The sequence below is a fragment of the Lithobates pipiens genome, unplaced genomic scaffold (genome assembly GCF_037356315.1).
Source record: "Lithobates pipiens isolate NorthernLeopardFrog02 unplaced genomic scaffold, aLitPip1_a1.2 Scaffold_28, whole genome shotgun sequence".
NCBI classification, from domain to species: Eukaryota; Metazoa; Chordata; class Amphibia; order Anura; family Ranidae; genus Lithobates; species Lithobates pipiens.
The window spans coordinates 186,659,085-186,686,905 of NW_027507789.1; the positions used below are offsets into that span (position 1 = coordinate 186,659,085).

The 27,821-nt window shown below is 43.1% G+C and overlaps 1 protein-coding gene across 7 annotated transcripts in view; it reads right to left on the reverse strand.

Annotated features, from left to right (window-relative positions):
* The window catches only part of TANC2 (tetratricopeptide repeat, ankyrin repeat and coiled-coil containing 2), a 703,225-nt gene that overhangs the window by 262,408 nt on the left and 412,996 nt on the right, over positions 1-27,821 (reverse strand). The gene's annotated exons all lie outside the window — the stretch shown is intronic.

Below are 27,821 nucleotides of genomic sequence, written 5' to 3' on the forward strand. Positions count from 1 at the left end.
TGTGTGTGTCCGTCCATCCCTGTGTGTCCGTCCATCCCTGTGTGTCCGTCCATCCCTGTGTGTCCGTCCATCCCTGTGTGTCCGTCCATCCATCCCTGTGTGTGTCTCCATCCGTGTGTGTGTGTGTGTGTGTGTGTGTGTGTGTGTGTGTGTGTGTGTGTGTGTGTGTGTGTGTGTGTGTGTGTGTGTGTGTGTGTGTGTGTGTGTCCAGCCTACCTTTGTCCCGAGCCTCCGTCCCGTGCCTTGCCTCCTTGCCTCCGTCCCGTGCCGTGACTTGCCTCCTTGCATCCGTCCCGTGTCGTGCCGTGCCTTGCCGCCGCCGTCCCGTCCCGTCCCGTGCCGTGCCTTCCCTTGCCTCCGTCCCGTGCCCTCTTCGTCGGCGGCCATTGTAAAGTTCAAAAGCTGCGCCGCCGCCTTCGCCTGTGATAGGCGGAACACTGAATTTCCCAGCAGCCTGTGTTCCGCCTATCACAGACGTCGTATCATCCTCGTCCGTAGTACGAGGATGATACGATGTCCGTGATAGGCGGAACACAGGCTGCTGGGAAATTCAGTGTTCCGCCTATCACAGGCGAAGGCGGAGCCGGAGGCGCGGCTTTTGAATAGAATGGCCGCTGTCTGTCTGCTCGACACGCTGATCGAGCGGGCAGACAGCGATGACTCGAGTATAAGCCGAGGGGGGCACTTTCAGCCTCAAAAAAGAGGCTGAAAATCTCGGCTTATACTCGAGTATATACGGTACTTGTCCTGTTTTTTTTTTAACCCGCCCCAGGCACACGCTCTAATATATACATACATACATACATACATATATATATATATACACACACACACACACACACATATATATATACATATATTTACACACACAATAAAGAGTGCATATGCGCATAAGTGGTGCTTTTCACCTCTTGCAGAGTTTTCCCCTTATGCTGCAAAATCTTTAAGGCAGCATATAGATATTAAAAGGAAGCTATAAAAGGGATCACGCTCTTTACTCCACTGAAAAAATGATTTATTTTAGTTGCCCCCTGTGCCTAGATGTAAGCAGTCTACAAGTCAGTTTCAATTGTAACAAGGTGAGGAGAGCTGCACTAATCTCCTGTCATTATCAATGAGCGATCTACCCACCTTATGTCCAAAACATTACCACCTTTGTAGTGATACAGTGAACAGTTACCTCTTCTCTGTCTAAGCCTTGTTGCCAATGGCACAGCTCTGGCTAACAACTCTGGATTTCTGCCAGGCCACTGCAGCTCATTCGGGAGCTTGTGTGCAAACTGAAGGCAGCAATCTCACTAGACTTTTCGCATGATCAGCATGCAGAAACGGCTCCAGTTCCTGGAAAGGATGAAGACCACACAAATGAAATAGAATGACACAAGCTTAACTAAACCATAAATACTAATCCGGAGAGCCTGCAGCTAGTGACTAAGCAGTGTGTGTGGAGGATACAAAGAACCCTCTCTTTCCCCCTTTATGTTATGCCTCCTTATCCAGAGGCAATGATGAGGTGAGCTTTTACACAAGTCGCTGATCTGCTCTCACAGCCGCTGAGCAATATGTAATGCTGAAACTGAGGAGGAGACTGCAACAGGCAGGAAGTGACTTGCAAACAGGCCTGTGACAGCAGAACAAAGAGATTAAGGATCAGTGTTGTAGAGTGCCCTCTCCTCATATCCAGTGGATTTATTTTCAAACGAAGGCCATTATTGCCTATGAGATATGAATATATAATAGGAGAAAAAATCCTGCATTGCTATCTTATCCCCATCATTACATCAATGGTTTTTTAATGCATGATTACCAGATTAAAGTCACCTAGATTTTTATGCGATTGTTCACACTTTTTAAATAATCTTTTTAAAGCTTGCCATACATAGAATGAATGAAAAAAAAAAAAAAAAAAAAAAAGGATGACAGATTCCTCTATCCATGCTTCACAGCACAAATCTCCCGCTGTGGCTACTGTATGCTGACAGCCAGCGTTATAGGCTATAGGCTGTGAAAGTATTCAAACTTGATGTGGGCACTTTTCAGCCAACGATATTCTGCCTGCCTCTGTGGTCTTCCCTTGCAAGGGTACACAAAAAAGAGTGCCAGCTTATTTCAGACCCCTGGGTCTCTCAGCCAGGCACAAAACCTGGAGCACATTTGTGATGGCCAGGAAGAGCACCCACTCTCTCCCTGACAAGCCTCCAGCGCCCTATAGGGACAAGACTTAATTTCCTTGCCTTCCTCTAGGTCTGTCGCCCTCAGAAGCTTTTCATCTGCACCAATGCTACAGTCTGGGCAGAAGATAAACGCCCACCATGATTACACCCTGTGTCAACCGTGTCACAATGGATAAATAACAGTGGTGGCCCCTCCATAAGGGAGCAGTCGCCCCCCCCCCCCCCAAATCCATGCGCCTGGCCCCTAATCTACATGCAGGGCGCTGGACGCACGGGTTCCAATGTTTTTTTTTTCTTTAGAAGAATACAATTAGAATCGGAGGCTCTGATTAGCTTCAAAAAAGGGCTGGGCTTGCAGAGCACTGTGCCCCGAGCCCACCAAGTTGAGACAATAGCAAATTAATATTACCTACTGTTTTTTTGATTCACCTCCTGGCCAATCAGAAATCTGGTCCTGAGATCCGATTGGCCGAGAGGAGAAGCGATCCTATTGGCCGCTGAGGGGGAGGAGAAGCAGGGTGAAGCCGCAGAGGAGGAAGTGCTGTCAGCGACCTAGATGGGGCAAGTGCAGGGCTGGTGGGCTGACGATCGAGCAACCAGAGGGGAGAGTTGCGACCTCCAACCAACCTACCTACCAACCAGGGTTTTGTTTGTCGCCCCCCCAACAAAATATGGATCATCACTGATAGATCGGGGGGAGAAGGTCCCTAGTCAGGGAGGTGACCAAGAACCCGAAGGTCACTCTGACAGAGCTCCAGCCTTTCTCCGTAGAGAGGAGAACCTTCCAGAAGAACCACCATCTCTGAAGCACTCCACCAATCAGGCCTGTATGTTAGAGTGGCCAGACGGAAGAAACTCATCAGTAAAAGGCACATGACAGCCCATCTGCAGTTTGCCAAACTGGACCTGATGGACTCTCGGGCAATGAGAAACAAAATCGTCTGGTCTGATAAAACAAAGATTAAACTCTTTGACCTGAATGGCAAATGTCATGTCTGGAGGAAACCAGGCACCAGTCATCAACTGGCCAATACCATCCCTACAGTGAAGAATGATTGCAACGGCATCATGCTGTGGGGATGCTTTTCAGTGGCAGGAACTGGGAAACTAGTCAGGATCGAGGGAAAGACAAATGTAGCAATACACAGAGACATCCTTGATAAGAACCTGCTCAAGAGAGCTCCGGACCTCAGACTGGGGTGAAGGTTCATCTTCCAACAGAACAACCCTAAGCACGCAGCCACGATAACAAAGGAGTAGCTACGGGACAACACTGTGAACGTCCTTGAGTGGCCCAGCCAGAGCCCAGACTTGAACGCGACTGAACATCTCTGGAGAGATCTGAAAATGGCTGTGCACCAACGATCAATATCCAACCTGATGGAGATCGAGAGGTCAAAAGCTGTGAATACTTCTGCACGTGATTTTTTCAATTTTTTATTTTTTTATAAATTTGTAAAGATTTCAAACAAACTTCTTTCATGTTGTCATTATGGTGTATTGTTTGTAGAATTTTGACGAAAATAATGAATTGAATCCATTCTGGAATAAGGCTGGAACATAACAAAATGTAAAAAAGTGAAGCCCTGTGAATACTTTCCAGATGCACTGTATGCCTCCTACAACCCCCAATTCAATGTTTGCGCCCCTCTTCACCTGTTAGCATGACAGGGAGTGTTCTTCTGCCTTCGTGTTCACCTGTAAGTGCCGGTGTTCTGCCTAATAGAGTCCGGCCATCCATATGTGTCCGCTCCGTACTGCGCATGCGCAGTACGGAGCAGACGAAGCTTCGGAAAATCTCCGAAGCTGAACGGCGCCTGCGCCATGAGTGGAGGAGGTAGCCCCACTATCCAAGCGGACATAGGGTTTAGAATTTTAGAGGGCCCCTCGCGGGCGAGCTTCGCTCGCCACGCTTCGGGCTCGGCCTCGCTGCGCTCGGCTCTTTTTTATTCTAACTCTATGTCCACTTGGATAGTGGGGATAGAACCTGGACTCACGGCGCAGGCGCCGTTCGTCCTCGGCAATTTTCGGAATCTGTGCTCCTGTGTACTGCGCATGCGCAGTACGCAGAGGACAGCATCTGATGGAGGACCCTATTTGACAAGACACCGGTTCACACAGGAGCGACTTGTCAGGTGACTTAGCCGCCTGACAAGTCGCGCTCCGTTCTGTACTATGGAACCGTTCTAATAGGAGCAACTCAAGTCGCTCCGACTTGGAAAAAGGTTCCTGTACTATTTTTGGGGCGACTTCAGGCGACTTGCATTGACTTCTATACAGAAGTAGTTTTGCAAGTCGCTGCTGAAGTCGTGTGCAGGTCGCGTCTGTGAGTCGCGCTGCAAGTCGTGTCGCCCCTGTGTGAACCAGCACTAAGTTGAATTTTGCAAGTCTAGGTATTGAGAGCACCAGGGGAAGCACAAAAAGAAAATTCTTAGGAAGAAAAAAGGTAAGTGCAGACCATTGAAACACTTTAATTTTCATTCGTAGATGTATTTACTAGGCATCCCATTGCTGGCTCAGTACACCTCACGTTTTCTGACTTTTTTCACTGCTGAATATTACAGTATACAGCAAAATACTCTGCCAAGTAACATAGCACAGAAGATGCCTAATGCCAGCATGCCACTCAGTGTAAATAATTAATACAGACCCCTGGGTAGCGTGCATGGCTTACAGAGAGTCCTCAGATTACAGGCCAGCCTTGTGTGCTATGCGTCTTCACCTCATGCTCCTTTATGTAGCTCTCTGAAATGTATCAGCGTTCTACAGTGAAATCGTTTCTTTACATCACTTTCCTGCTACCAAAAATAAACCTGAACCCCAAGAGAAATGATGGAAAAAAATTCTCAGCATATCCAGGACCTGCTCAAAGACAAAAGAACTGTTTACTTCAGTCCATGGCCATGCAGTCTATATGTTCTGTAAAATGCAGCAGTTTTACTATTTTGCTGTTGGTCCTTATGATCAATGCCTCGTATTCTGTTAGGAACTTACTTTCAAACAACTGCCATTATGTAAAGAATCTGAACCCAAAATACCTTATCCACTAAGGGCACTGCTCCCGAAGTCTGCACTGGCTATTGCCACAACATTATTATTGTCTAACTGAAAAATGGTTGCACATAGCAGGACTCATGCACACGATTCCCTCTATTCTGACCATACGCCATAGCTCCAATGGGGCTCTTGCTGCTTACGTCCCAAAGGATAAAAAGCATTCCAAAAAAGTAGGATTGATATAATTTTCCTCAGTATGTCATACCTGAGCGGGTGTGAATGATGGAAAAAAAACATGATCAAAGCAGACATTGTGTGGTCCCACAACATAGTGTCACATGTATTACTCCCTTATCCATAAACTTAGACAGATCACAGACAGGTTCCAGTTAAGAGATTGCCCCTCACCCCCCACCCTGCATGTTACAATGCAATGTTTGGCATCTGAGCAACCCATTATTACATATGGGCACTGTCACTTGTATGACATGCCTGTGTTTATGCAAGTGATTGTAAAGTCTTTTTTTTTTTAATAACAAACTTGTTATACTTACTCTATGCCAGGGGTCCTCAAACTATGGCGCGCCAAGGACATTTATACGACCCACCCCACCCAGGACCGGATTCCCGACAGGCCAAGGCTCGGGACGGGCCAGTTGCAACACAGCAAGAGACTGCTGTGTCACGGAGCTCACTGTTAAAAGGGATAAAAGTCCTGCCCTCCTCCTAGGCCAGCTCGTGTGATAGAGGCAGTGTTCTGTCTATCACACAAGCTGGTCTAGGAGGAGAGCGGGACTTTTATCACAGCGCGCCCAAACTTTTCAGTGAGCCATGACACAGGAGCAGGAAATGCCCGATGTGCACACACACTGACTGGTGAGACATTGTTTGGCACAGTAAGGCTGTGAGGGGGGCTTGCAATGATGATGAGGGGTGGCTTGTAATGATGGTGAGGGGGGGGGGGGTGCCAATGACGGTGAGGCGGGCACTAATTGGGCTGCGACACTGACCATCTCATTAGCCAAAAGGAGGCCCATAGTTCCTATTGAAATACTGGCAAGTTTGTTGATTTAATTTTACTTGTTCTTCATTTTAAATATTGTATTTGTTCAATTTTTTTTTTTTCACTTCAAAATAAGATGTGCAGTGTGTATAGGAATTTGCTCATAGATTATTTTTTTTTCTTTTAAACTATAGTCCGGCCCTCTAACGGTTTGAGGGAAAGTTAACTGGCCCCCTGTTTAAAAGGTTTGAGGACCCCTGCTCTATGCAGTCGGTTTTGCACCGGGCAGCCCAGATCCTCCTTCTCTGGTCTCTCTTCTATGCTCCTGTCCCCTCCCTCCTGTTGAATGCACCTACAGCAAGCAGCTTGCTATAGGGACACCTGAGCCGAGCTGCGCTCCGTATGTCCATTCAGACACGGAGCCGTGACCTGGCCCCACCACCTTTCTCTACCGATTGGCTGAATGATTTTGATTGACAGCAGTAGGAGCCAATCATGCAGCGCTGCTGTCTCAGCCAACGAGGAGGGGAGTCCTGGACAGCTTAGACACTCCTGTAACATCGCTGGATAAAGACAGGCTCAGGTAAGCATTAGGGGGCTGAAGGGGGGCTGCTGCAGACAGAAGGATTTTTTTATCTTAATGCATAGAATGCATTAAGATGAAAAAAAAAAAAAACTTCGGCCTTGACAACCCCTTTAAGGTGATTGTAGCTGTATTGGTGCACCTGCGACAGAAACGAGTACTGTACATAATAGCAAGAAATGCCGGCAACATGATTGCTTCCTCTTACAGATCTTCACTGGGCACTAACAGCTGTGCTACATCTATAATGCTAACGTATTTAGGCGGCAGCCCCCCTCATGCTATGAGGAAGGCTCCGGTCGAAACGCATTAAAATGATAGACGTAGCACTGCTTTCCATGCCCAATAAAGGTTTGTAAGAAGCAATTGTGTTGCCAGAATTTCTTGCTATTTTGATATTCATGGAACACAAGCCTCAGCTCATTACTTTACAATTGTGCGGTAGAGCTTGGGAGAGTTTTTGTCTACATTACTAGTATCCATCATACTTTATTTGCACTAACATACATTTTTTTAGGACAAGCTTTTGGTGTATGTCACCTTCTACGTGAACATAACCTCAAAGCTTGTTCTGAAAATTGTATGTTAGTGCAAATAAAAATGTATCAAATAAAAAAGCATCACGGACAGTACTCAATTGCAAGTTTTGAAAAAAAAAAACTATTTTCTACATCCAGCCAAGCAATACACCCTCCACAAAACTGGGAACCCCTTCATGTGTCTTTGCCTGTTAGGGATGGGCTCAGTCCTTCCTTCTCCGAGCTGGCCATTCAGCTGTCTGCTAATTGCCAGCTCCAATTTCTCAACAGTTACTCAGCTGTTGATATCCTGCTCGTCAGTCCTGCCTACTTAAGCAGTCCAGTCCAGAGAAGCTCTGCCTTCATTTTGGTTAACATCACAAGAAACATCTCCCGCGTTCCTGGTTCAAGACTGGCTTTGCTGACATCCCTTCTGGCTCCAGATCCTGTATGCTGTTCCACTACTTTAATCCCCAACTTCTGGCTTGGCTGACTATCCTTTCTGGTTACTGAACTTTGGCTATGTTTTTACTACGTTTGTTCTTTTTACTTTTATTATTAAACAAGTGTGAATTAACTGTACTTCTGTCTCAGTCTGATTTCATGGTTTCTGACATTGCCTTTGGTGAACACACACATCCACCCATATTGAACTTCTAAAGGTTACCCACCTACTATGGAACTGATGCGTTATACACGTACAGCTCCAATAATGAATATTGTATACTATCTGCTTGTTTTCTCAATGTACTTTGCTATGTACCTATGACAGTTTGTACCCAACTGTACTGATTGTTAAATTCTCAATAAAAACAATGAAACGGAAAAAGCCTGCATTTACATAGGCAGTTTGTGGGCTCAATCACTGCAGAGTTTTCAAGCAGCTTTATGGTCTAGTGAAAGTCATTTTCATCTCCGCAGCCTGGCCACGGGTTCACTTTAAAGTAAGAAGAGCAGAGACAGATAATTATTCTGGCTGTCTGGTTTAAGAGACAATTTGCATATCAGCAGCCTCCCAGCTTCAGAATCGGAGGCAATATTGTTATTAGGATATATGGAATCTAAACAGCTGTGCTATTGTAAACTGTAGACAACTTTTGTTTAGACTGAAGTGCTTTAAATTAGAAAATGCTACGGAAATTGAGAATGGTAAAAATGTATAAAGTGGATACTAATTTTAATCTAGAGAAACCCAATTTCAAACATGACAGGACTGGTTGATGCTCAATGTGACAAAACTTCTAAGAAGTAGAGCAATGAAAAGAGGATGTACTGCCTCGGGAGCCAGCCAGATCCAATTTTCCAATTTTTGGAGGATGAAAATTAAAACAAACCCAATTTTCCTGACAAGAATTAGAATTGTGGGAGGTTTGAGGTTATTTACTTAGAAAAGTCCTTTTATATTCTGAAACTTTTGTGCAAAACCAACTGTATGTTTGTGTCAAACCCATCACTGAATTTACAGAGGTTTTCCGCTTATCATGAATGACTACTCAAGGATTGTATGGCTAGCAAGTGACCCCAAATTGCAATGGACTACTCGAGGATTGTATGGCTAGCAAGTGTCCCCAAATTCCAATGGACTACTCAAGGATTGTATGGATAGCAAGTGACCCCAAATTCCAATGGACTACTCAAGGATTGTATGGCTAGCAAGTGACCCCAAATTCCAATGGACTACTCAAGGATTGTATGGCTAGCAAGTGACCCCAAATTCCAATGGACTACTCAAGGATTGTATGGCTAGCAAGTGTCCCCAAATTCCAGTGGACTACTCAAGGATTGTATGGCTAGCAAGTGTCCCCAAATTCCAATGACAGCCCCGTGTTTTGGTAACTTGACTTTACATACATGTCTAGTTCGAAAACAAATTACCATTTACAATTCAATCTCTGGTTTTCCACATGGAACGTTCAATTCTAACGTTAATTATAAAGTTAAATTCCTCATTTGAGAAATGAGGAATTTTATGAAGTGTTGTCTTGAACAAATATATGTATAATGTGAAAATTAATGACATTTATATTAAAAAGAAAATGATAAAATTAAAGAGAAACTAAACTGTCGCAAAATGAACTATTTTTAATCCTTATGCCTCTAGCCTTAGTAAATAGATGGAAACTAATATTTTTACATGTTTTAAACTTTTTTTTAACATTTCTTAAATTGCTTCCTTGTTTCCAGGCCAAATTGATATACTGTACATCCTAGGAGTCTTCACAGGCATTTTTTATTTTGATATGCGAGAAGGGGCTTTCTCAGCTAAGCACGCCCTTCTGCCTGAATGCCTGAGCTAATGGCAGATGGATTCCATGACGTACATTCTACATGAATCGTTTGCCCTTATGCATGATGGCTATGGACAGAAACACTTTTCAAAGTGATTTCTCCGCAAAATTAACCATGGAGACATGGATGGAGCTTGCTACAAATATTAAAAATGAATCAAACAGCGTTTTTGGTTTGTGGTGCTCAGATGCAGTTAAGTTTTGCTTTAAGCTAATGTGGTCATTTAAACAAACTTTTTTTTGCCTGTGAGACAGCTGATCTTACTGATAGACTAATAGGAATTTAGATGGGATAGGAATCTGATACTATTCAGAAGTGCAATATTCTGCTCTTCAGAGCAGGCCAACATTAAGGCAACGAAAGCTCATGAAGGTATGAGCAGATACACCTCTAGATGCCTGCACTGTAGACCTTCTACACCAGTGGTCATCAACCCTGTCCTCAGGGCCCAGTAACCGGACAGATTTTATGTATTACCTTGGGGAGATACAGACTAGAATACTGCAGTCACTGAGCAGAAAATGATATAATCTGGGATGTATTTCAGGTATCTTGCAAACCTGGCCTGTTAATGGGCCCTGAAGACAGGGTTGATGACCACTGTTCTACAGTTTTATTTATTTTTTTAAATGAAAGTCACTTTTAAATGGTTGTAAAGTCAGAAGGTTTTTTTTTTCAATGCATTAAGATAAAAAAATCCTTCTGTGTGCAGCAGCCCCCTCATACTTACCTGAGCCCCATCTCTATCCAGCGATGGCCACGAGTGACTCGGATGTCCGGGATTCTCCCTCCTGATTGGCTGAGACACAGCAGTGGTGCCATTGGCTCCCGCTGCTGTCAAAGTCAATTAGTCAATCAGGAGAGAGATGGGGCGGTGCCAAACCGCAGCTCCATGTCCGAATGGACACACGGAGGGAGGGGCCAGGAGCACCGAAGAGGGAACCGAGAAGGAGGAGGATCTGGGCTGCTCTGTGCAAATCCACTATACAGATCAAGTAAGTACCGTATTTATGGGCGTATAACATGCACTTTTCCCCCCCTAAAATCAGAGGGAAATGGGGGGTACGCGTTGTACGCCGATCCCCCGCTGTTTTTAACCCTGCCGCTCTCTGTGGCTTCGGGGTATTTCCGGCCGTTCTCGGGCCATTCTTGGCTATTTTTGGGTGTTCTCGGCTATTTTCGGCCACACTCAGCCGTTCTCGGAGGCTTAAGCCGAAAGCCGCCGAGGGCCGAGTGTGGCCGAAAATAGCAGAGAACGGCCCGAAAATAGCCGAGAATGGCCGAGTGCAGCCGAAAATAGCCGAGAATGGCCGAAAATACCCGAAAGCCACAGACAAGGCTACAAATGACTGACAAGGCTAAATGTAAGGCTGCAAATGACTGACAAGGCTGCAATGGAAGGCTGCAAATGACTGACAAGGCTGCCTTGATGGGCATTTAAATGTAACTTTTTTTCCTTAAACTTCCCTCCTAAAAGTTTTTTTCTTTTAAAATTCCCTCCTAAACTTAGGGTGCGTGTTATACGCCGACGCGTGTTATACGCCGATAAATACGGTATAACATGTTTGTTAAACAAGACTTTACAATCACTTTAAAGGCAACCTGAAAGAAATATGGAAGCTGCCATTATTGACCTCTCCTAAAGCCATTTGCTTGCCTATGACATCACAAGCCCCTTGTCCGTATAGTCCATATTTCTTTCTTAAAAAAAAAAAAAAAAAATTGCCTTTCTCAAATAAACAAAACATTACAAGCATGCAGTGCTTTACACAATTATTCCTTATTTAAGAACTTTGAAGTGATGATCACTTTCAGGAGTTAATTTAAGAAAGCAAATTCCAGTTTTAGAAAGCTGTGCATAGTGCATGAGTCATCTGGTAATCACAGGTTTGATGTGCCATGACACCCCACCCAGGAACCTGCTACCCACCTCCCCAACACTCACACGTTATTACACCAAGGACCTTCAAAGTGCCCAGCCGACTCGATCAAGTCATTATATCAGGCATGTGATGTACTGGCAGTGTAGGCTTTCTGTTAGCATTTCTTAAAGGTATCAGACAGCAATCTCACTAGCAGCACTGAGGGTTGTGTGTCAGAGCTGAATTAGCAATATGATAGCATGTGATGCCTGATAAGACCAACTTGCCTGCTGCACTGTGTCCCACAAAATCTCATTTTACCCTCTGCGACATCTAGGCAAAATTTCCACCTTCAGCATTTCACAAATAAGTACAGAATAAAGTCCACCGTATACAGCTGGATGTCCTATAGTGGCAGGTTCTGCAATAGCTGGGCTGTACACAATTCATTTGGGGAAATTGGCATCAGCATTACCATCAACTGGACAGCTTGGAATTTTTCATAGCTCATCTATTCATCTTTGCTGAGATGACAAGAGATGACCTACAGCTCATTACTGCCTCATGGGCTGTAACCAGGAGATTTCCTGACATGCGCCAGACAGCGAATATACACGTCCGATGAACAAGGTTTGTTTGGTGGTTTTCTCATCAGGACACAAATGAACAGATGTCCACATGTGTAGTCAATTTAAAGGAAACATGTCCTAAAAAGTATGAAAGACACCATTGCTGAATTTTTCAGAGGTCAGTTACCAGTTCTGTAGCTGTTCTGCTTATCCTCTGGCTTAAAGTGTTACTAAACCCACAACAGGTAAATATGCAGTAAAGCATGCTTGTTATACGTACCGTGGAACCTAAGGGGTTAATCCTCCACATTGTGTAAAAAAGGCTGTGATCCTGTCTTCTCTGATCCTTCTCTTCTTTTTCTGTCCCCGAATCCATCGCCTGATAGTACAGAGCCTTGGGGGCAAGCTGCACATGCTCAGTTTAGTGGATGGTGTGATTACAATTACAGCAGGCCTGAGGCCTCCCCTCAGACCACCGTCCATCCAGAGCACTGTGTGTGTGCGCATTACAGGCCTCCTTTGACCACTGGCAGTGTTATCCAGGGCACCAAGACCAGCATCCAGCACTGTGCAGCATTACAGGCCTCCTCTGACCAGTGACCACTGGCAGTGCACTGCATGATGGCACTGGCATAAAATCACGCAGAGAGTTTTTTATTTTTTTTATTTTTTTTATTTTTTACATTACCCTTTTGTCAAAAAAGCAATATTCTTAATGAAACCGTTTTACTTAAAAATGTTATACAATGACGAAATCTGTGTCTTTAGTACATGTTCAAACCTTAATACCATAAATAATAACATATTTGATTTTTCACTCCAGCGGTAATATATAATGAGTTTGGAAATTGTAGAGAAATGCATTACAACTAAACCCATTCGATTTTAGTAGACTAAATAGGACTAAAACACTTGCAGAAGACTAAAATGGGACTAAAACTAAAATGCCATTTTAGTCCTAAGACTAATGCTTCGTACACATGGTACGATTTTTGGCCAACGGAGCATCTGATTTTTGTCTTAAGGGTGTGTGCCAGGATCTTGTCTTGCATACTAATGGTACACAATAGTCGTGCAACAAAACACAAACGTAGTGACGTACTACGAAGAATTTCAGCTCCTGAGCGCCACCCTTTGGGCCCCTTCTCCCAAGCCTGAGCATACAAAAATCTGACGTCAAACTGTTGTCCGCCAAACATTTACTAGCTTGCCATACAACATTTGTTGGCCGAAAGTTGGACAGCAATTGTCAAAAGGAGCGTACTAACGGTAAGATTTTAGGACAACACTCTGTCAACAGACAATCCCCTGCCAACAATCATACCGTGTGTAGGAGGCTTTAGAATAAAACTAAATCGAAAATTTGCTGCCAAAATGAACACTGCAGTAAGGACAGTTTTATTTGAAGGAAACAAGGAATTTTATCCCTGAGGCCGGCATACTTATTAGAGCTTTAAATGCAACACTTATCTCATCATTTGATCAAAAATTAAAACTCTTCTAGAAGTCCAGACCTATTCTCTAAATTTTTTGGAATGTCAAAAGACTGACAGGATAGCATGGGTGGACTTGCAAAAGTTCCTACAAATGGTCCAATTTTTTTTGACGGTAGAACTGCAGGCAAATTACTAAATACTTAGTGGAAAGCCTTGTCAACTGCTTTATAAACTAAACGGTTTTAATTCTTTAGCCCTATTTAGATGCCTCTGGCACACAGCCAGGGAGATGGCCATTTCCATGTTCAGCCCTTCAGCCTTCTGGGTCACCTGCCTGCTCAGTGGAGAGCGATAATGATGTGGATTGGTTTCCCAGTATGTAGGGTGGAGGTGGAGAGCGAGCCCCATTCAAAACTGAGCGTTTTGAAGCATGTTTTACTAGAAGTGTTTCAACACTTGACACTCAGATTTCTTTGACAATTTATTTTGTCTATTCACATTTGAGCAAAGTGTAGTCCCTCGACACTCTTTGTGGCATAATTTGTGTTTTTTGGCCCCAATAAGCTTCAATAGAAGTGCCTGAAAAATGGAAATACAGTATTTGTTTTTCATGCAATTTCACATCTAAAAGCTATCTCCTCCTAGCTTTTCTTAAGATAAATTAACAAAGAAAAAAAAATAAAAACACGAGCTTGAAAATGCAAAAAAAAAAGAAAAAAAAATAAAGAAAAAAAAGTGTACAAACATTTAAAAAAGCTGAAGATACCAACGATCAAGTGCGATTCCCCCATCCACCTTGAATTTGTGGATGAGGGAATCGTCCCATTTTTTTTTTCATTAAGCCCTCCGATTTGGAAAAAAAAGTATGTATGGCCAGCTTAGGGTAACTAAGCAGAAGAAAAAATTCACGAAGATTTAAACTCAATCACTAAACTCTTATGTTTTAACTTCTCGTTAAAATCTTCTCATTTTTTCAATCATTTTACATCAGCGGCTGCTAATAAATGATGATCCAGCTATGAAGTTTGTCCTTCAAGCATTTTGTGTTATGGGATGACAGAACTCTGTCCCTGTCACCTAACTGTACATCTGCGTCGTCACCATGGCACATGCATCCCTGATTCAGACTACAAGCGGCAGTGCAGACATACATTGCCTAGGCACGGGAGAGCAATGATTTGTAGCCGACTGAACTGACTTCATGGTGGATGAATAGGCTGAAGGAGGTCAGCAGCACCTTGAAGTAACAAAGGATGAAAATTGGTAAAAACAAGAAAAATAAAACCTAAGACCATTGTTTATCACACAAAGTGTTTCAACAAACTAAGGCAAGCCATACATGGTGCAAATGTATTTCCCGCAACCACGGGTTACTACCCCAACCGGGAGAAGACCGTGATTACTGCTAGCGGCTAAAGCAGCTGCTAGCAATAATTGTAAGCGAATCCAGCAGGCTGGCTGTACCCAATCAACTTGGTACATTCAGCATGCCCATTAATGGTTCGAATCGCGGCTAGTTCCTGCTGAACCGCCTGAGATTCAAACTGTGTATGGCCGGCCTAAATGTCAACCAGTTGATCTTGCCAGAAATGCAGTGTCCAGGTCACTTCATGTGAGCTTAAAAGAAAGTATAAAGGACCTTATCTTTGTTGTGTAAACTACTAGTCCAGTCACTTCAGTGTGTAATTAACAAAGGCAGGCAGGCAGGCATGTTTGAAATCCAGCCTGAATGAGCACCATGGCTGCCCTCCTGGGTATAAAGGAGAAATTAATGTGGATATGGAGGGACAAGAAGTGCGTTATTGACAAGATCACCAAATTTAAAAAGAAGCCCGAAAAAAATAAAAAGGAACGTAGGCACTTCATCTGGTGACTGGCAAGCTGCAATATATAACATTTTTGTTTTGGGGTTCAGAAATGCTTTAAAGAAGAAGTGCAGGTATCCTAAAAAAAAAAAAAAGAAACAAAAAAACATACCAACATACATAATTACCTCCCTACTGCAATATTGGTCCAATGCGGAAGCTGTCCACCGCTGGCTCTAAGCCTGGGTGATCACATGACCATTCAGTTCTGGGGTCCCCTCTAAACAAAAAGCGATGACGGTCATTCGTCGCTCTGTACTCTGACCCTCCAGCGCTCACTGGAGCCCCAGGCAGAAGCGGCTGGGCTCAGGCTCTCCGTGATGTGCTGAGAGGCTGGGCCAGCTGACGGTCAGGAGTCTGTGTGGATCCTGACATTGTTGAAAACCCTCCAGAATCTGCAGTGACTCTGATTTCAGCCAACAGGGAGCTTTAGCCATACTTCTCTTTTAACGGATTTGCTACATGCACACAGAATGTTATCATAAATCTCTACAGAAATCCACAGCAAAGGCCTAACATAACTAACCACACTCAGCTCTGTTCACCTTAGCTGACCTCTATTCTTGCAGATCACATATTATTTTAATTTTCCATTACTACATGAACTTTGCAGAGGAATTTCACTTTAGAAAAAATCCATTCTATAAACAATGCAGCATACGTCTCCAGATAATGGACTACTGGAGAGAAAACCCAAGCAAACCAAAAAACTCAGTGCCATATTTAGGTGCAGCCCTATGAATCCAGGGAAAACGGCCTTCTGTTTTCCATGGAAGCTGATCATGCTCTATTCTATCATCTACAATACACAGGAAAAAGGACAGCTGGATCTTAGGTCAATGCTGGTTAAAAGTAATCCCAGTAGGTCACAACAATTTTCTAAATACGTGTGAAGATGAAAAGGGTTTTCTGATAGATGTAACTGAAAAAGTATTACAAACACGGTAAATATCTCCGACTTTACAAAAAGTAAAGTCATACTTCTGGGCCAGTGACTCAAAGTATTTAAAGTAACCCTGTCGGGAGCTCAACACAAACATAAAATAACTAATCAGTGAGGAAAACTGCTTTATACATGCCTGTCCATCGGCCTGCTTGTTATAACTTCTGTCTGTAGCACAGCTTCTAACACCAATTGAATTCCCCACCTCCAGCTATATGAAATAGTGTGTTCCCATCTGGCCTTTGGGGTTCTTCAGACTACCAGTATGTCACTACCGGATGCTGTACTGACCAGGGGTCAGTAGGGGGAACTGCTACTAGAGCAACCAAGTAGTCAAATTAGATCCCAGCCAGGAGCTCTGAGACAGAGTAAATTTTTAGCATCTGAGTCGATGGTCAGGTATGTAGAAAGCGGTTTTCTTCACAACTTTGTTCTTTTGTGATTTTTTTTGACTATCTGACAAGGTCACATTATGCCACTGGATTATCAGCCTGGCAAGTAGCATTTCAAGAAGCAGGTTAATGATGGCCCTTGTATTGCTCCCACAAAGTTTTTTTTTTTTTTGTTTTTTTTAATAGCATTATAGGACATTCAGGACAGGAAAATTTGGATATAATACAATACTAAAGCTACAATGTAGATGGTTTGCATTCATTTCTCTTGTGACGCAACGAGTTGGGAGGAGCCAGTGACGACACTTCCGGGTGTGTGTTTGCAGAACACGCTGGATGTGTAGGAGGAAAGTTACATTCCTACACTGATCATTCAATATGCAGTATACATTGAGGCAAATGTGAGTGTTTATTCTACACTAAAAGGAGGCAATGAGTGTAATAGCAATCTTGCGCAATGATATTATGTTAATTCCTTTTAAGAATCAACTTATCCTGGAGAGGCTGGATTTCTTTCGAAAGGGTCCAGGAGATCTATTTGCACTGTGTCCCAGGATCAGAACATATAGAGGCTGACATTATAAGGACTTTGTATCTGAAAAGTCCTGGAAGGTGAGCAGGCAATTCACACTGAGGTGGTGGTGACTTTCTGTCTGCGCTTCTTTACATTTTTGTTTTGTTATGATCACATCTAAGGACTTATTATAGATTTTATATATCAGAGGCTCTTTGCAGGAATCAGATGTCTATGGACAATTTATTATATGTGGTTGTTTATTTAACATTGTGGTACAGTTGTATAGGTTCTACCGCACTATTAACCATTTATTAATGTAGAATGTTGGGTTTGTATTTTGCATAAGCCTGAGAAAATTGTGTGATGGTTGGAAAGACTGACCTGTTTTATTAATGCAAGCAACTAAAAACTGGCACCCTTGGCGTTGTGGGACAATACCGGGGGACTTCATTCATATTTTTTGGACCTGCCCAGCCATTGTTGACTATTGGAAGGAGATACTAGGGGTCATTACACAGGTCACCTCCATATCGCTCCAACTCTCTATAGAAACTTGCATACTGGGCCTGATAGACCATCTAATTCCCACTGTGGCGCGGCGCACCCTGGCTGGGCTACTTCTCTTCTATGCCCGCAAGGCCATTGCACTCAGCTGGCGTAAGCCCACTCCTCCTCCTCTCTCCCTGTGGAAAAAATTGGTGAACGAAAGCCTGCCTCTTTACAGGGACTGCTATGTTAATAGGGGTTGCCCGCAAAAATATGACAAGGCCTGGTCCAGCTGGCTGGCGGACGCCTCCACGGCCTCAGACCCGCAGCCTGCTTAACACATTATCGTTTGTTAATGAATAGGAATCTGCACTAGTGAATATGTTGTATATCTGAGTAGCATGGTTTAGTTCCAAGTCGTCCTACTGCACATGGCGACGGCTCTCTGTGACCGTTGAGATGCCTTGAATTCTCCGACATGTTTTGTATGTAACACACTGTCTTATATTGCAACTATATACACGTCACGCCTGTAACACTAATCGTGACCAATGTATGTGTTTTTGTTTGTTTTGTTTTGTTTTTGGTTGCTTGTTCACTGTCTAAATCCTAATAAACAGATTTGCAAAAAAAAAAAAAAAAAAAAGGCACCCTTAAAAGACACGGTGACGGGTGATTTGTTTGCCGCCCCCCCCCCAAAAAAAATGGAGCACCAGTGGTGATCTTTACAAAGTCTACAATTGTTCAGATTAATACGAGAAGGCTAGAAATAATTGAAACATAATGTGGAAATGAACACATGAGTTTACATTTTGACCATAGATGCCATAAAAGCACAATGAAAAGATCTGATTCCCTCAGAGAATCGAGGAAATAAACCCCTTTGTTTTTGGAATTTGTGATAGAAGTGATGATATGCCAACCTTGTATAGAAAACTTTAACAAAACGAAAAAGTCTAGAAAAGTTGTACAGAAGTTGGATTAATGGCTATTTTAGACATTTCTGTTCGTCATTTGCCATAGAGTGCCAAGGTACCATTTACAAATAAAAAAAATGCAAGCCTTGTTTTTGTGAAGTTAGTGATCACATGTAATGACCTTGTAATGTACAACCTATAGAAATACTTCATGAATATGGTGTGTGGAAAGAACATACAGCCACTATATACGCAGAAAACAATGGCATTGGGAGTTCTACAGGGGCAGAGGAGAGGTCAGACACCGAGATCCACAGGGGTCTTATCTGCCACAATATTCAGCATTTCCACAGCTGCTGCCGGCACACAGCTCTTTAAATCAGAACTAATCTGATGTGGCAGGCTCATAAATATTCATATTCAATATATTTATGGCCAGCGTTTCCACGCATGTAACGGACAGCGGGAATATTAATGAGGATAATTTAGTGTATCTAGCGCAATAATTATTCACAGAAGCAGGTTGTAGCAGTTAGCACATTCCTGACCATTACTAAACACAGATCTTAAGATTCATTTATTACAAGTATTGACTGTATATTAGGGGTGCATCGAATGGAAATTTTGGTGTCGAAACCGATACCAAAAATGAAGGATGCACTAGGCCAAAAAACGAAAATGACAGTTTTTAAAAAATATTTCGATTTTTATATATATTGTATTATATTCAACTTTTTAATAATATCAATTTAAATTAATATGAATTTATTGTTTGCCATTATTGGTACCTTTAGTGTAAGGAAGGTCAAGAAAACTGCAGTCTCCAGTCTCCTACCATCTCTTGTATCATGTCCTCAGTCTCTTACTTAAACTGCTAATAGTATTAGCAAAATTTCCATTCGGTGCACCTCTAGCAGATATGATACAGGAGGTAGTCAGAGACTGCAGACATGATACAAGAGATCAATGCAACCTCACCAGTGTCCATCAAATGCAGCCTGCCTGTGGCCAGCAGCAGCACCGGTGCCCGTCATATGCAGCCTTGCCAGTGCCCGTCATATGTAGCCTCACCAGGGCAGCCTCGCCAGGGCCCATCATATACAGCCTCGCCAGGGGCCAGCAGCCTCACCAGGGCCCAGCAGCCTCACCAAGGCCCAACAGCCTCACCAGTGTCTTTCATATGTAGCCTGCCTGTGCCCAACAGCCTCACCAGTGTCCTTCATATGCAGGCTGCCTGTGCCCGAATCAGAGTGGCAATCTCCGTGTGTCACGGAGCAGGGTTTGAATTGCCCAGGCCGCAGTAACAATATCCCGCCTCCTGTGATCACGTCACACTGATTCAATGTCCCGCCATAGGATCAGTGTGCTGTCTATCACAGAAGGCAGGACATGTTACTACAGCCCGGACAATTCAGCTCCGTGACACATGGAGATCACGGTGAGGAGGGACGGGGAGGAGGAGGGAGTGGAAGACTAGGGCGAGCCAGGGTGACACTTCCACAGACCCCGCCCCCTTTCGGTTTAGGCTGAATGAAAAAACAGTTTTCGGCGGCCAAAATTTCAAGGCACCTCTACTGTATATAGTGCTAACAATTTACACAGAGCTTTATATACTGTACAGTCACATCAGTCCCTGCAAAAAAGGAGCTTACAGTCTAAGGTTCCTATCTCAAAATTCTTGGGCTGGCCATAGATGGTTCGAGTCTTGGCCTTGGGTTCAACTTTGGTACAACCAGCCTCAATGACTTGTGATTATCGCTAGCGGCTGCTATAGCAACTAGCAATAATCACAGTCTTCACCCAATGGGGACGGGGACAGAGACGGCTTGAATGACAATGTTTTGGCAGAAGGAATTTCCCAGTCAACACTGTAGATGGGGGAATCATGTGAATCTCTTTCTTGCTACCCAAGGTTGCAGGAAATATATATGCATGGTCTATGGGTTGCCTTACCCACATACAGGCTCCATTTACACAGGAGCCATTTAACCTATCATGTCTTTGGAGTGTCAGAGAAAACCCACGCAAGTACAGAGAGAACACGCAAACTCCATGTGTCCTGGCCAGAATTTGAACCGATGACCTCATAATATTATATACATGTGCCTTTTGTCCACTGAACTATTGAAAGGGATCTATAGTTCATTTTTCATGGTGCAAAAATGTTAACTGAAAAGTAATCCTTAAAGTTTATATATATATATATATATATATATATATATATATATATATATATATATGGACTGGGTTACACAATATCATATCAATGTATAGCTTCTCTCTGTCTCTATTCAGCATCTCTTCAGAACACCTACTGGGAAAACCGGAGAAGCCACACTGTATGGTTTCCAATCAGTCCCTGCTAACCTACTTCCATTGTGAGAGGGACAGGAAAGCACACTGCATAGCTTTCAAACACTCCAAACTGATCTACTTGCATTGAAAAAAAAAAAAATAATAAAGCACAATGTAGCACTACTAATCAAGAAGAACTGCTGTATACAGTAAATAGCGAGAAGTGATATGTCTGCCCCAGTTATGTCAATACAATCTATATATATATTAAAAAAAGAAAAAAAAAGAAGGGAACATGAATATTTCAACAATAATTACCAAGAATATAATTTACATTAAAACCCAACTCCAGGAAACGTGAAAACTCATTTGCAGTGGGGTTACTCGTTTAGGTCTAAGGGGGCATGGAAAAGTAGACCTACTTACCGATCCTCTGTGCAAATTCTTCTCCCCCATGCCCTGGCAGTTTAGGGTCCATAGCCTTGCCAATTAGGACACAGAGAGATGGTCTACTGCCTGAGAATGGGAGAGCACTGTCAGCTTGGGAGTAGATGATTGGTAAGTAAAAGTGCTTTAGGGGTGCACTGACACTGGCAGTGCGAGTACAGAAATCTCCATAGATCAGGGAGCACATAAGGGATCACTGTGGTCTGGTTGGCAGAGCTGATAATGCAAGCATGCCTAAGGTAAATAACACTTGCTTGTGGCCCAGTGTGAGCTCCGACCAGTGGAGGAGTGGGGACAATTGAATTTGGGCATGGTTCAGTTAATTTGTGCCCAATGCGGATGAGGGCTTGTTCTCACATATGTCAATACCCTGAGTTTAAGTGGCAATTAAAGCCTCATAACCACCTTTCAATGCCTACCATGAATATCACAATGGGCACCACACAATGCAATACACACAGGAACGTTAACATTGTGGTGCGTTAAAAATTAAGCAGGTCGCTTTCATGAGGTATCAAGACTTATCAGCTGCCTCCATTCATTACAATGGTAACATAACAGCACCTATAGCATTTACCGTGTGTTAGTGAAGCATTTATAAAGTGTTAGCTGGGCACTGAGGGAAGAGACAGTGGAGGTTCCTCTATCCCAGAATGCACTGGGAAATAATAGAGAACTATGACAAAGCAGCTCCAACCACTTCCTGTTTGTACAGAGGAGCTGTGTGGTAACAACTCATGGTTAAGTGTATAGAAAAGCCCCCTGGAAATTCTCTGCAAGACTATGGGATGCACCCAATATTGGCACAACACTCTCCTCGTTGTTCCACTGGGCCATTCTTTCCATGATCTTCTTGAGCTGGACCAAGCCACGTGTCAAAGGGGTCAAAGTATACAAATCCATCTTGCAGAAAAATCACAAAAATGCCTTCTATCACACTGCAACCTAACCACACCTCAAAGCAAATCATTTCCTCAACATCACTTCCTCTAGAAAAATAACACTTTCATTCCATTTAACAAACATTCTTGATGTTCTTTCAGTGCTTCAAAAAAACACAACAAATATGCAGCAAAAACACATCATAAATACGATAGATGAATTAATGAGTCTTGCTTTGTTTTTCATAGTCAACACATGTGAATGTGCCCTCTCTCCTAGACTTAATGGATAACTAAACCTTCCTTCCTTTTTTTTTCCATTTAAAAACAAACATGTCATACTTACCTCCACTAGGAGTTGGCTTTGCACAGAGTGGCCCCGATCCTCTTCTTCTGGGGTCCCTCAGCGGCGCTGCTCCTCTTGAGTGCCCTGTTGAAGAAGTGATCTCCCTTGGGGCACCCGTACTGAGAGCGCCGACTGGAAGCCGGTCGGCAGACCTTGTTCGGTCATAAGCCTTTGACAGACCCCAGCTGATGTCGGACCGGCTGCCAAACACACAGGCCGAATGTCGGCCAGTTGCTATTGAATCAGCCACTGCTGGTTGACGTTTGGCCCACGTGTACTAGGTATCGGCCTCTGATCTGCAGCTGCCATGGTGTTGCACATGTGATCAGTTATGACACCAGCCATTTGATGGCTTGACAGTTAAGAGCACAAGCAACTGTGACCGCTAACATTTATGGCATGCCTTGAATGCAACAGTTTTGGTAAACAGTTAAATTTATGTTTTAGATTTGCTTTAACTGCAGAGGAGTTCAGGGACCTTTTTTATGCAGTGTGTCATGTATCCCAAGTCAACTTAGCATAATACAAATATTTTAGCACTTGTATACACTGCTACTGTTTTAAACTTGTATAACAAAGTCATAGAAGAAACGTGACTTGATCAATGTCATCATATCTAAGATTCCCGTAAGCATACGTGTAATACACAGATGAGATTTCTTTGACTCGCTGATAAGGTAGTGAGGTCAGTGTATGCTTAGCATAAATTACAAGCCTATGTTTAAATTGCGCAAGAAAAGCCTAAATAATTACCCGTATAAGAAGTCTGGAGTCTTAAAAAAAAAAAAAAAAAAAAAAAAAAGACATATATTTTGTTTAGTCAGCATTGGACCTTAGAGTCTAAGACTGACTTGTAGACCATTACAATAAAACGTAGATGCTCATAAAAATCATGGCAACAGCCAAAGATGCTAATGACCATTGATTTGAAAACTGAACCATTTTCCTGAAGGTCATTCATTGTTCCGATTATGTGTGCTAGGGAATAATGCAGATGTCACAGCAATCTTACTGCCTGCTACACTGCAATCTGTCACATTGATGGCCTGATCTCATTAACACGCAAAGGGTTACAACCTCTGTTAGTTTTTTTTTGCTGCTGCCTGTGGCTCCATTGGGGATCTTTTGCCCCGATTTCCTGTCCAAGTGACACTTTGTGCCAGGACCTTGGATCGTGGGCCCCTTGAGGGTAGGGACCGATGTGAGTGTGCAATGTACAGGGATAGGGATAGACACTCACTCAGGTTGAACTGGATGGACTGGGGTCTTTATTCAACCTTACTAACTATGAAACTATGAGACGTAACAATGTGTCAAAGAAACAAAGAAAACACAATGGAGGTTCTAGCCCTTCCTTATTCTATCAATAACCCCCCCAAATATTCTCTTTAATTAGCTATCCAGCAAAGCAGGATAGAGAGAATAAGGTCCAAAAAACATGACTTTTCCTTTAAAACAGATAACGTTTAAAGGGAATATATCATTCTAATTGAATCCATACAATACAACATATTCTTATATTTCCCAATCAAAAAAAATTAAAATAAACTGTGAAATGTTATTTCATATACCTGCAAGTAACAATGATTGTGATTCATTGGAAATGCTCCCTTTATTTTATCTAGTATATCAAAGAAAATCTTTTCCTTCAGAACAAAGTGATCTAGTTTTTAGCAGTTCTTCCACTGCTCGTCATTATCAGCTCAATTAACAGACATTAGAACAGAAAAGATCTCAAGCTTGGCAATGTCCCTTCCAGGATCTGCAAGTTTACCTTGTAAATATTTCAAAGCCTTCTGCCAATGAGGGCACAGCGGCTGCGCAATAATTACAATCAAGCCAGCCAGCTAGGCATGAATAATGAATGGCGAAGGGCTGGCGTCTACCCATGCTTCTTCTCATAGGGGTTGCCCAGCTCAAAGGCAGATAAACTTTGTTCAGCTTGACTGCAGGGCATCCTCTAACTGTAAAAAAACAGAGAATGGCAGCAGGGCTGGCAGCCACTGCCAGACGGGCAGCTTTATTGCCTCTTAGCAACAATTAGCCATTATTTCCTAACTATGACCTTGCACATTAAAGTGTGAAATTGCTTAAGAAGAGCCTTCACACAACACTGATATATTAGCATATATAATGATCAATCCTCACAATACTGTACAAGGGGAACAATTTACATTAATGCCACTGGTAGAGTATATTAGCAGCATACACCAGGCATTTCGGCTAAGCTACCTTCTGCTTCTGTGTATACTCTATTCCAAGTATGGAATTAAAGCACCTGTAGATAGGAGATGACAGATGTCTAATCCTCCTGTTTTCGCCAGCTTAGCCCTTGTACACACGGTCGGACATTCTGACAACCAAATCCTTTGGATTTTGTCCGAAACTGTTGCATACACACGGTCGGACAAAGTTGTCGGAAAATCCGATTGTACATAACGTTATGATGTTATTTCGTTCCGACGGGACTACGTTCAGGCTAGTAGCCAATAGCTTTGGTCTAGGAATTTGATCTGAGCATGCGTGGCACTTTGTCCGTCGGAGTAGGCTACACATGACCGGAGTATGTCCGATCGTAGCGTTTTGTCTGAGAATTTTACGGACAAGTTGGAAAACTTGGTCCGTCGGATACTCCGACGGAAACAGTCCGATGGAGACCACACACAGTCGGATTATCCGACAAAACGGTCCGATAGGACACATTCCGTCGGAATCTCTGACCGTGTGTACAAGGGCTTAGACTATGATCTCGTGTTTATGGGACACTCTCCCAATTGGCCACTGATGGGAGACAAGAAATCTGACCAGTTAGAATCACAAATGTTCCACCCTGATAGACATTGGGTCTGCTGTCTTCTACCGATGATTTAAATGTGTAAGGTCTGCAGGGCCAACCTTTGAAAGTATATGGTATGCTCTGTAGACACCTTGCATTGAATCAGATTAGACAAATGACTGGACTGTGGACATATTTAACTTGCCAACTGGTAAAGTTTAAAAATTAGGCACAGCATGTAGATACTGATGTCTAGCAGTGCCATCAGCACAGAACTGGAGGAAGCCAGTGGGACCCAGGTACACCCATCCACTGTCTGGAGAAGTCTGGCCAGAAGTGAAGTGGTCTTCATAGAGAATTAGGGCCAAAAAGCCATACCTCCAATATAGGAACAAGGCTAAGCGACTCAACCATGCATGAAAACATAGGAACTGGTGTGCAAAGAATGGCAGCAGGTGTACTGATGAGACAAAATTTGAACTATTTGGCTGTAGCAGGAGGCAGTTTGTTTGCCGATGGGCTGGACAGCAGTCCAATAATGAGTGTCTGCAGGCAACAGTGAAGCATGGTGGAGGTTCCTTGCAAGTTTGGGGCAAATGGAGTTAGAGATTTGGTCAGGATCAATGGTGAGAAATACAGGCAGATACTTATACATCATGCCATACCATCAGGAAGGCGTGTGATTGGCCCCAAGTTTAGCAAAGACATCAACAGAAGATCTGTGGTTAGTTCTTGAAGATGTTTGGAACATCCTACCTGCCAAGTTCCTTCAAAAACGGTGTACAGCATACCAATTAGAATTGATGCAGTTTTAAAAGCAAGGGGTGGTCCCACCAAATATTGATTTTAATTTTTCTTCTGTTCATTTACTTTCCATTTTGTTAGTTGATAACACTTCTATTCCTGAAAGCACTTTAATGCATTGACACTATTTTGTCACACCTGCCTTAAACATTTGCACAGTACATGTCGGGATCCAACAGGATTCCTGACCGGCAGCTGGCTTAGCCTCTCAGCTCACTGCCGGCTCCACAGCCCTGCGCTCCACTGAGCACTGGAGAGGAAGAGCAGAGAGCGGTGATTGACAGTCACTGCTCTCGGCTCAGAGCAGAGGGGAAGAACTGAGTGATGAGCAATAACATGGCGGAGGACCAATGCTGCAGCAGGTGAGCATTTTTATTTTATTTTACATTCCCAAACTTAGTGCTAAGGTGCTTCTGGTAAAGCTGCAAATCACTCAGGTGAGAACAGGGCTTTGTTTGCACGTTGGCCTTTATCTTAGGAAGGCCCAATGAATCTCTGTAGCTCCTGTTACATTTGTTTTGTGAATGGTGATAAAAATAAAGGTTGTAAGTTCCAAGGTCATCAACACTGCCTTCTTTAGTGCTTGGAGAGGAAAGCAGCACAATAAAAAGAATCATGTACCCCGTTTCCCTGAATAAGACCTAGTGTGATTGTCGGTGATGGCTGCAATATAAGTTCTACCCCCCAAATAAGCCCCATCCTGTCTCCTCGTAAGTAAGCCCTACCCTGAAAATAAGACCTACAAGGTCTAGGGCTTATTTTGCAGCCATCACCAACAATCATGCTAGGTGTTATTTTCAGGGAAACAGGGTAACAAGTACTTGCAGTCCCTGACTTGTGAGCAGGGTTGTTTAAAGCATATAGAAACAAAAGCATCTCTTTGTGAAATCTTAAACAAAACTCTTTTAGGTAAAATATTTTTTTTTAAGCTGCATTTGCAGCACATCTAAAAAAGATGATACTCTTGTAAGTTTTATCTGTCAAAATATTTTTTTTTAAGGCTCATTGCAGGGGAAAAGAAACAATGAAATCACTGCAAATGCATGTGCTGCCCTTGCTTCCAGATGCTTTTCTGCTGATAGCAACTGAATGTAATGCCAGTGAAAAAAGTGCGTAAGAAATGCTGCATTCATAAAAAAAAACACGATTTAACCCTGCAATGTCAGATTCCATAGACTGAACAATGCCTTTTAGAAGCTTCAAAATCTCTGCTTCAAACACATTTGAAAGGCGATTTATAAATCTCCAGGTCACCAAGCCCCAAGGGTCCACAACACATCAGATTTCTGCCAAAGGGAAATGAAACAACCACGGCACAGAAAAGTAGACCGTTTAAGTCTTTAATTTTCAACCTGCGTTTGAAAATAAAAAAAGTAGCTAGGAAACACCATGAGCTTTGCTACAATCTTTATACAGGAAATCATCTTCGAGCGTTGACTATAAAAACTATTTAAAAGGCATCAGGAGTGATGCGGAAATGTCATGGCCTGGAACCTTCATCATTTAGAAGCATGCACCAGTGGGCACACCGCTACCCCTTCAGTCTCCCAAATAAGCAAGGCTTTTCATGCTGAGGGAGGAAGCAGCAGTTTCCCAGCTGGTAATCCAACAGCAGAGTAAGAGGACCAGTGATTCAGCAAGATTCGGGATGGAAAAACTGTCGGCAAACATTCTTACTAAACACGAGCCTGCAACGTAAGAGACTTTCGCTCAGAGCAGAT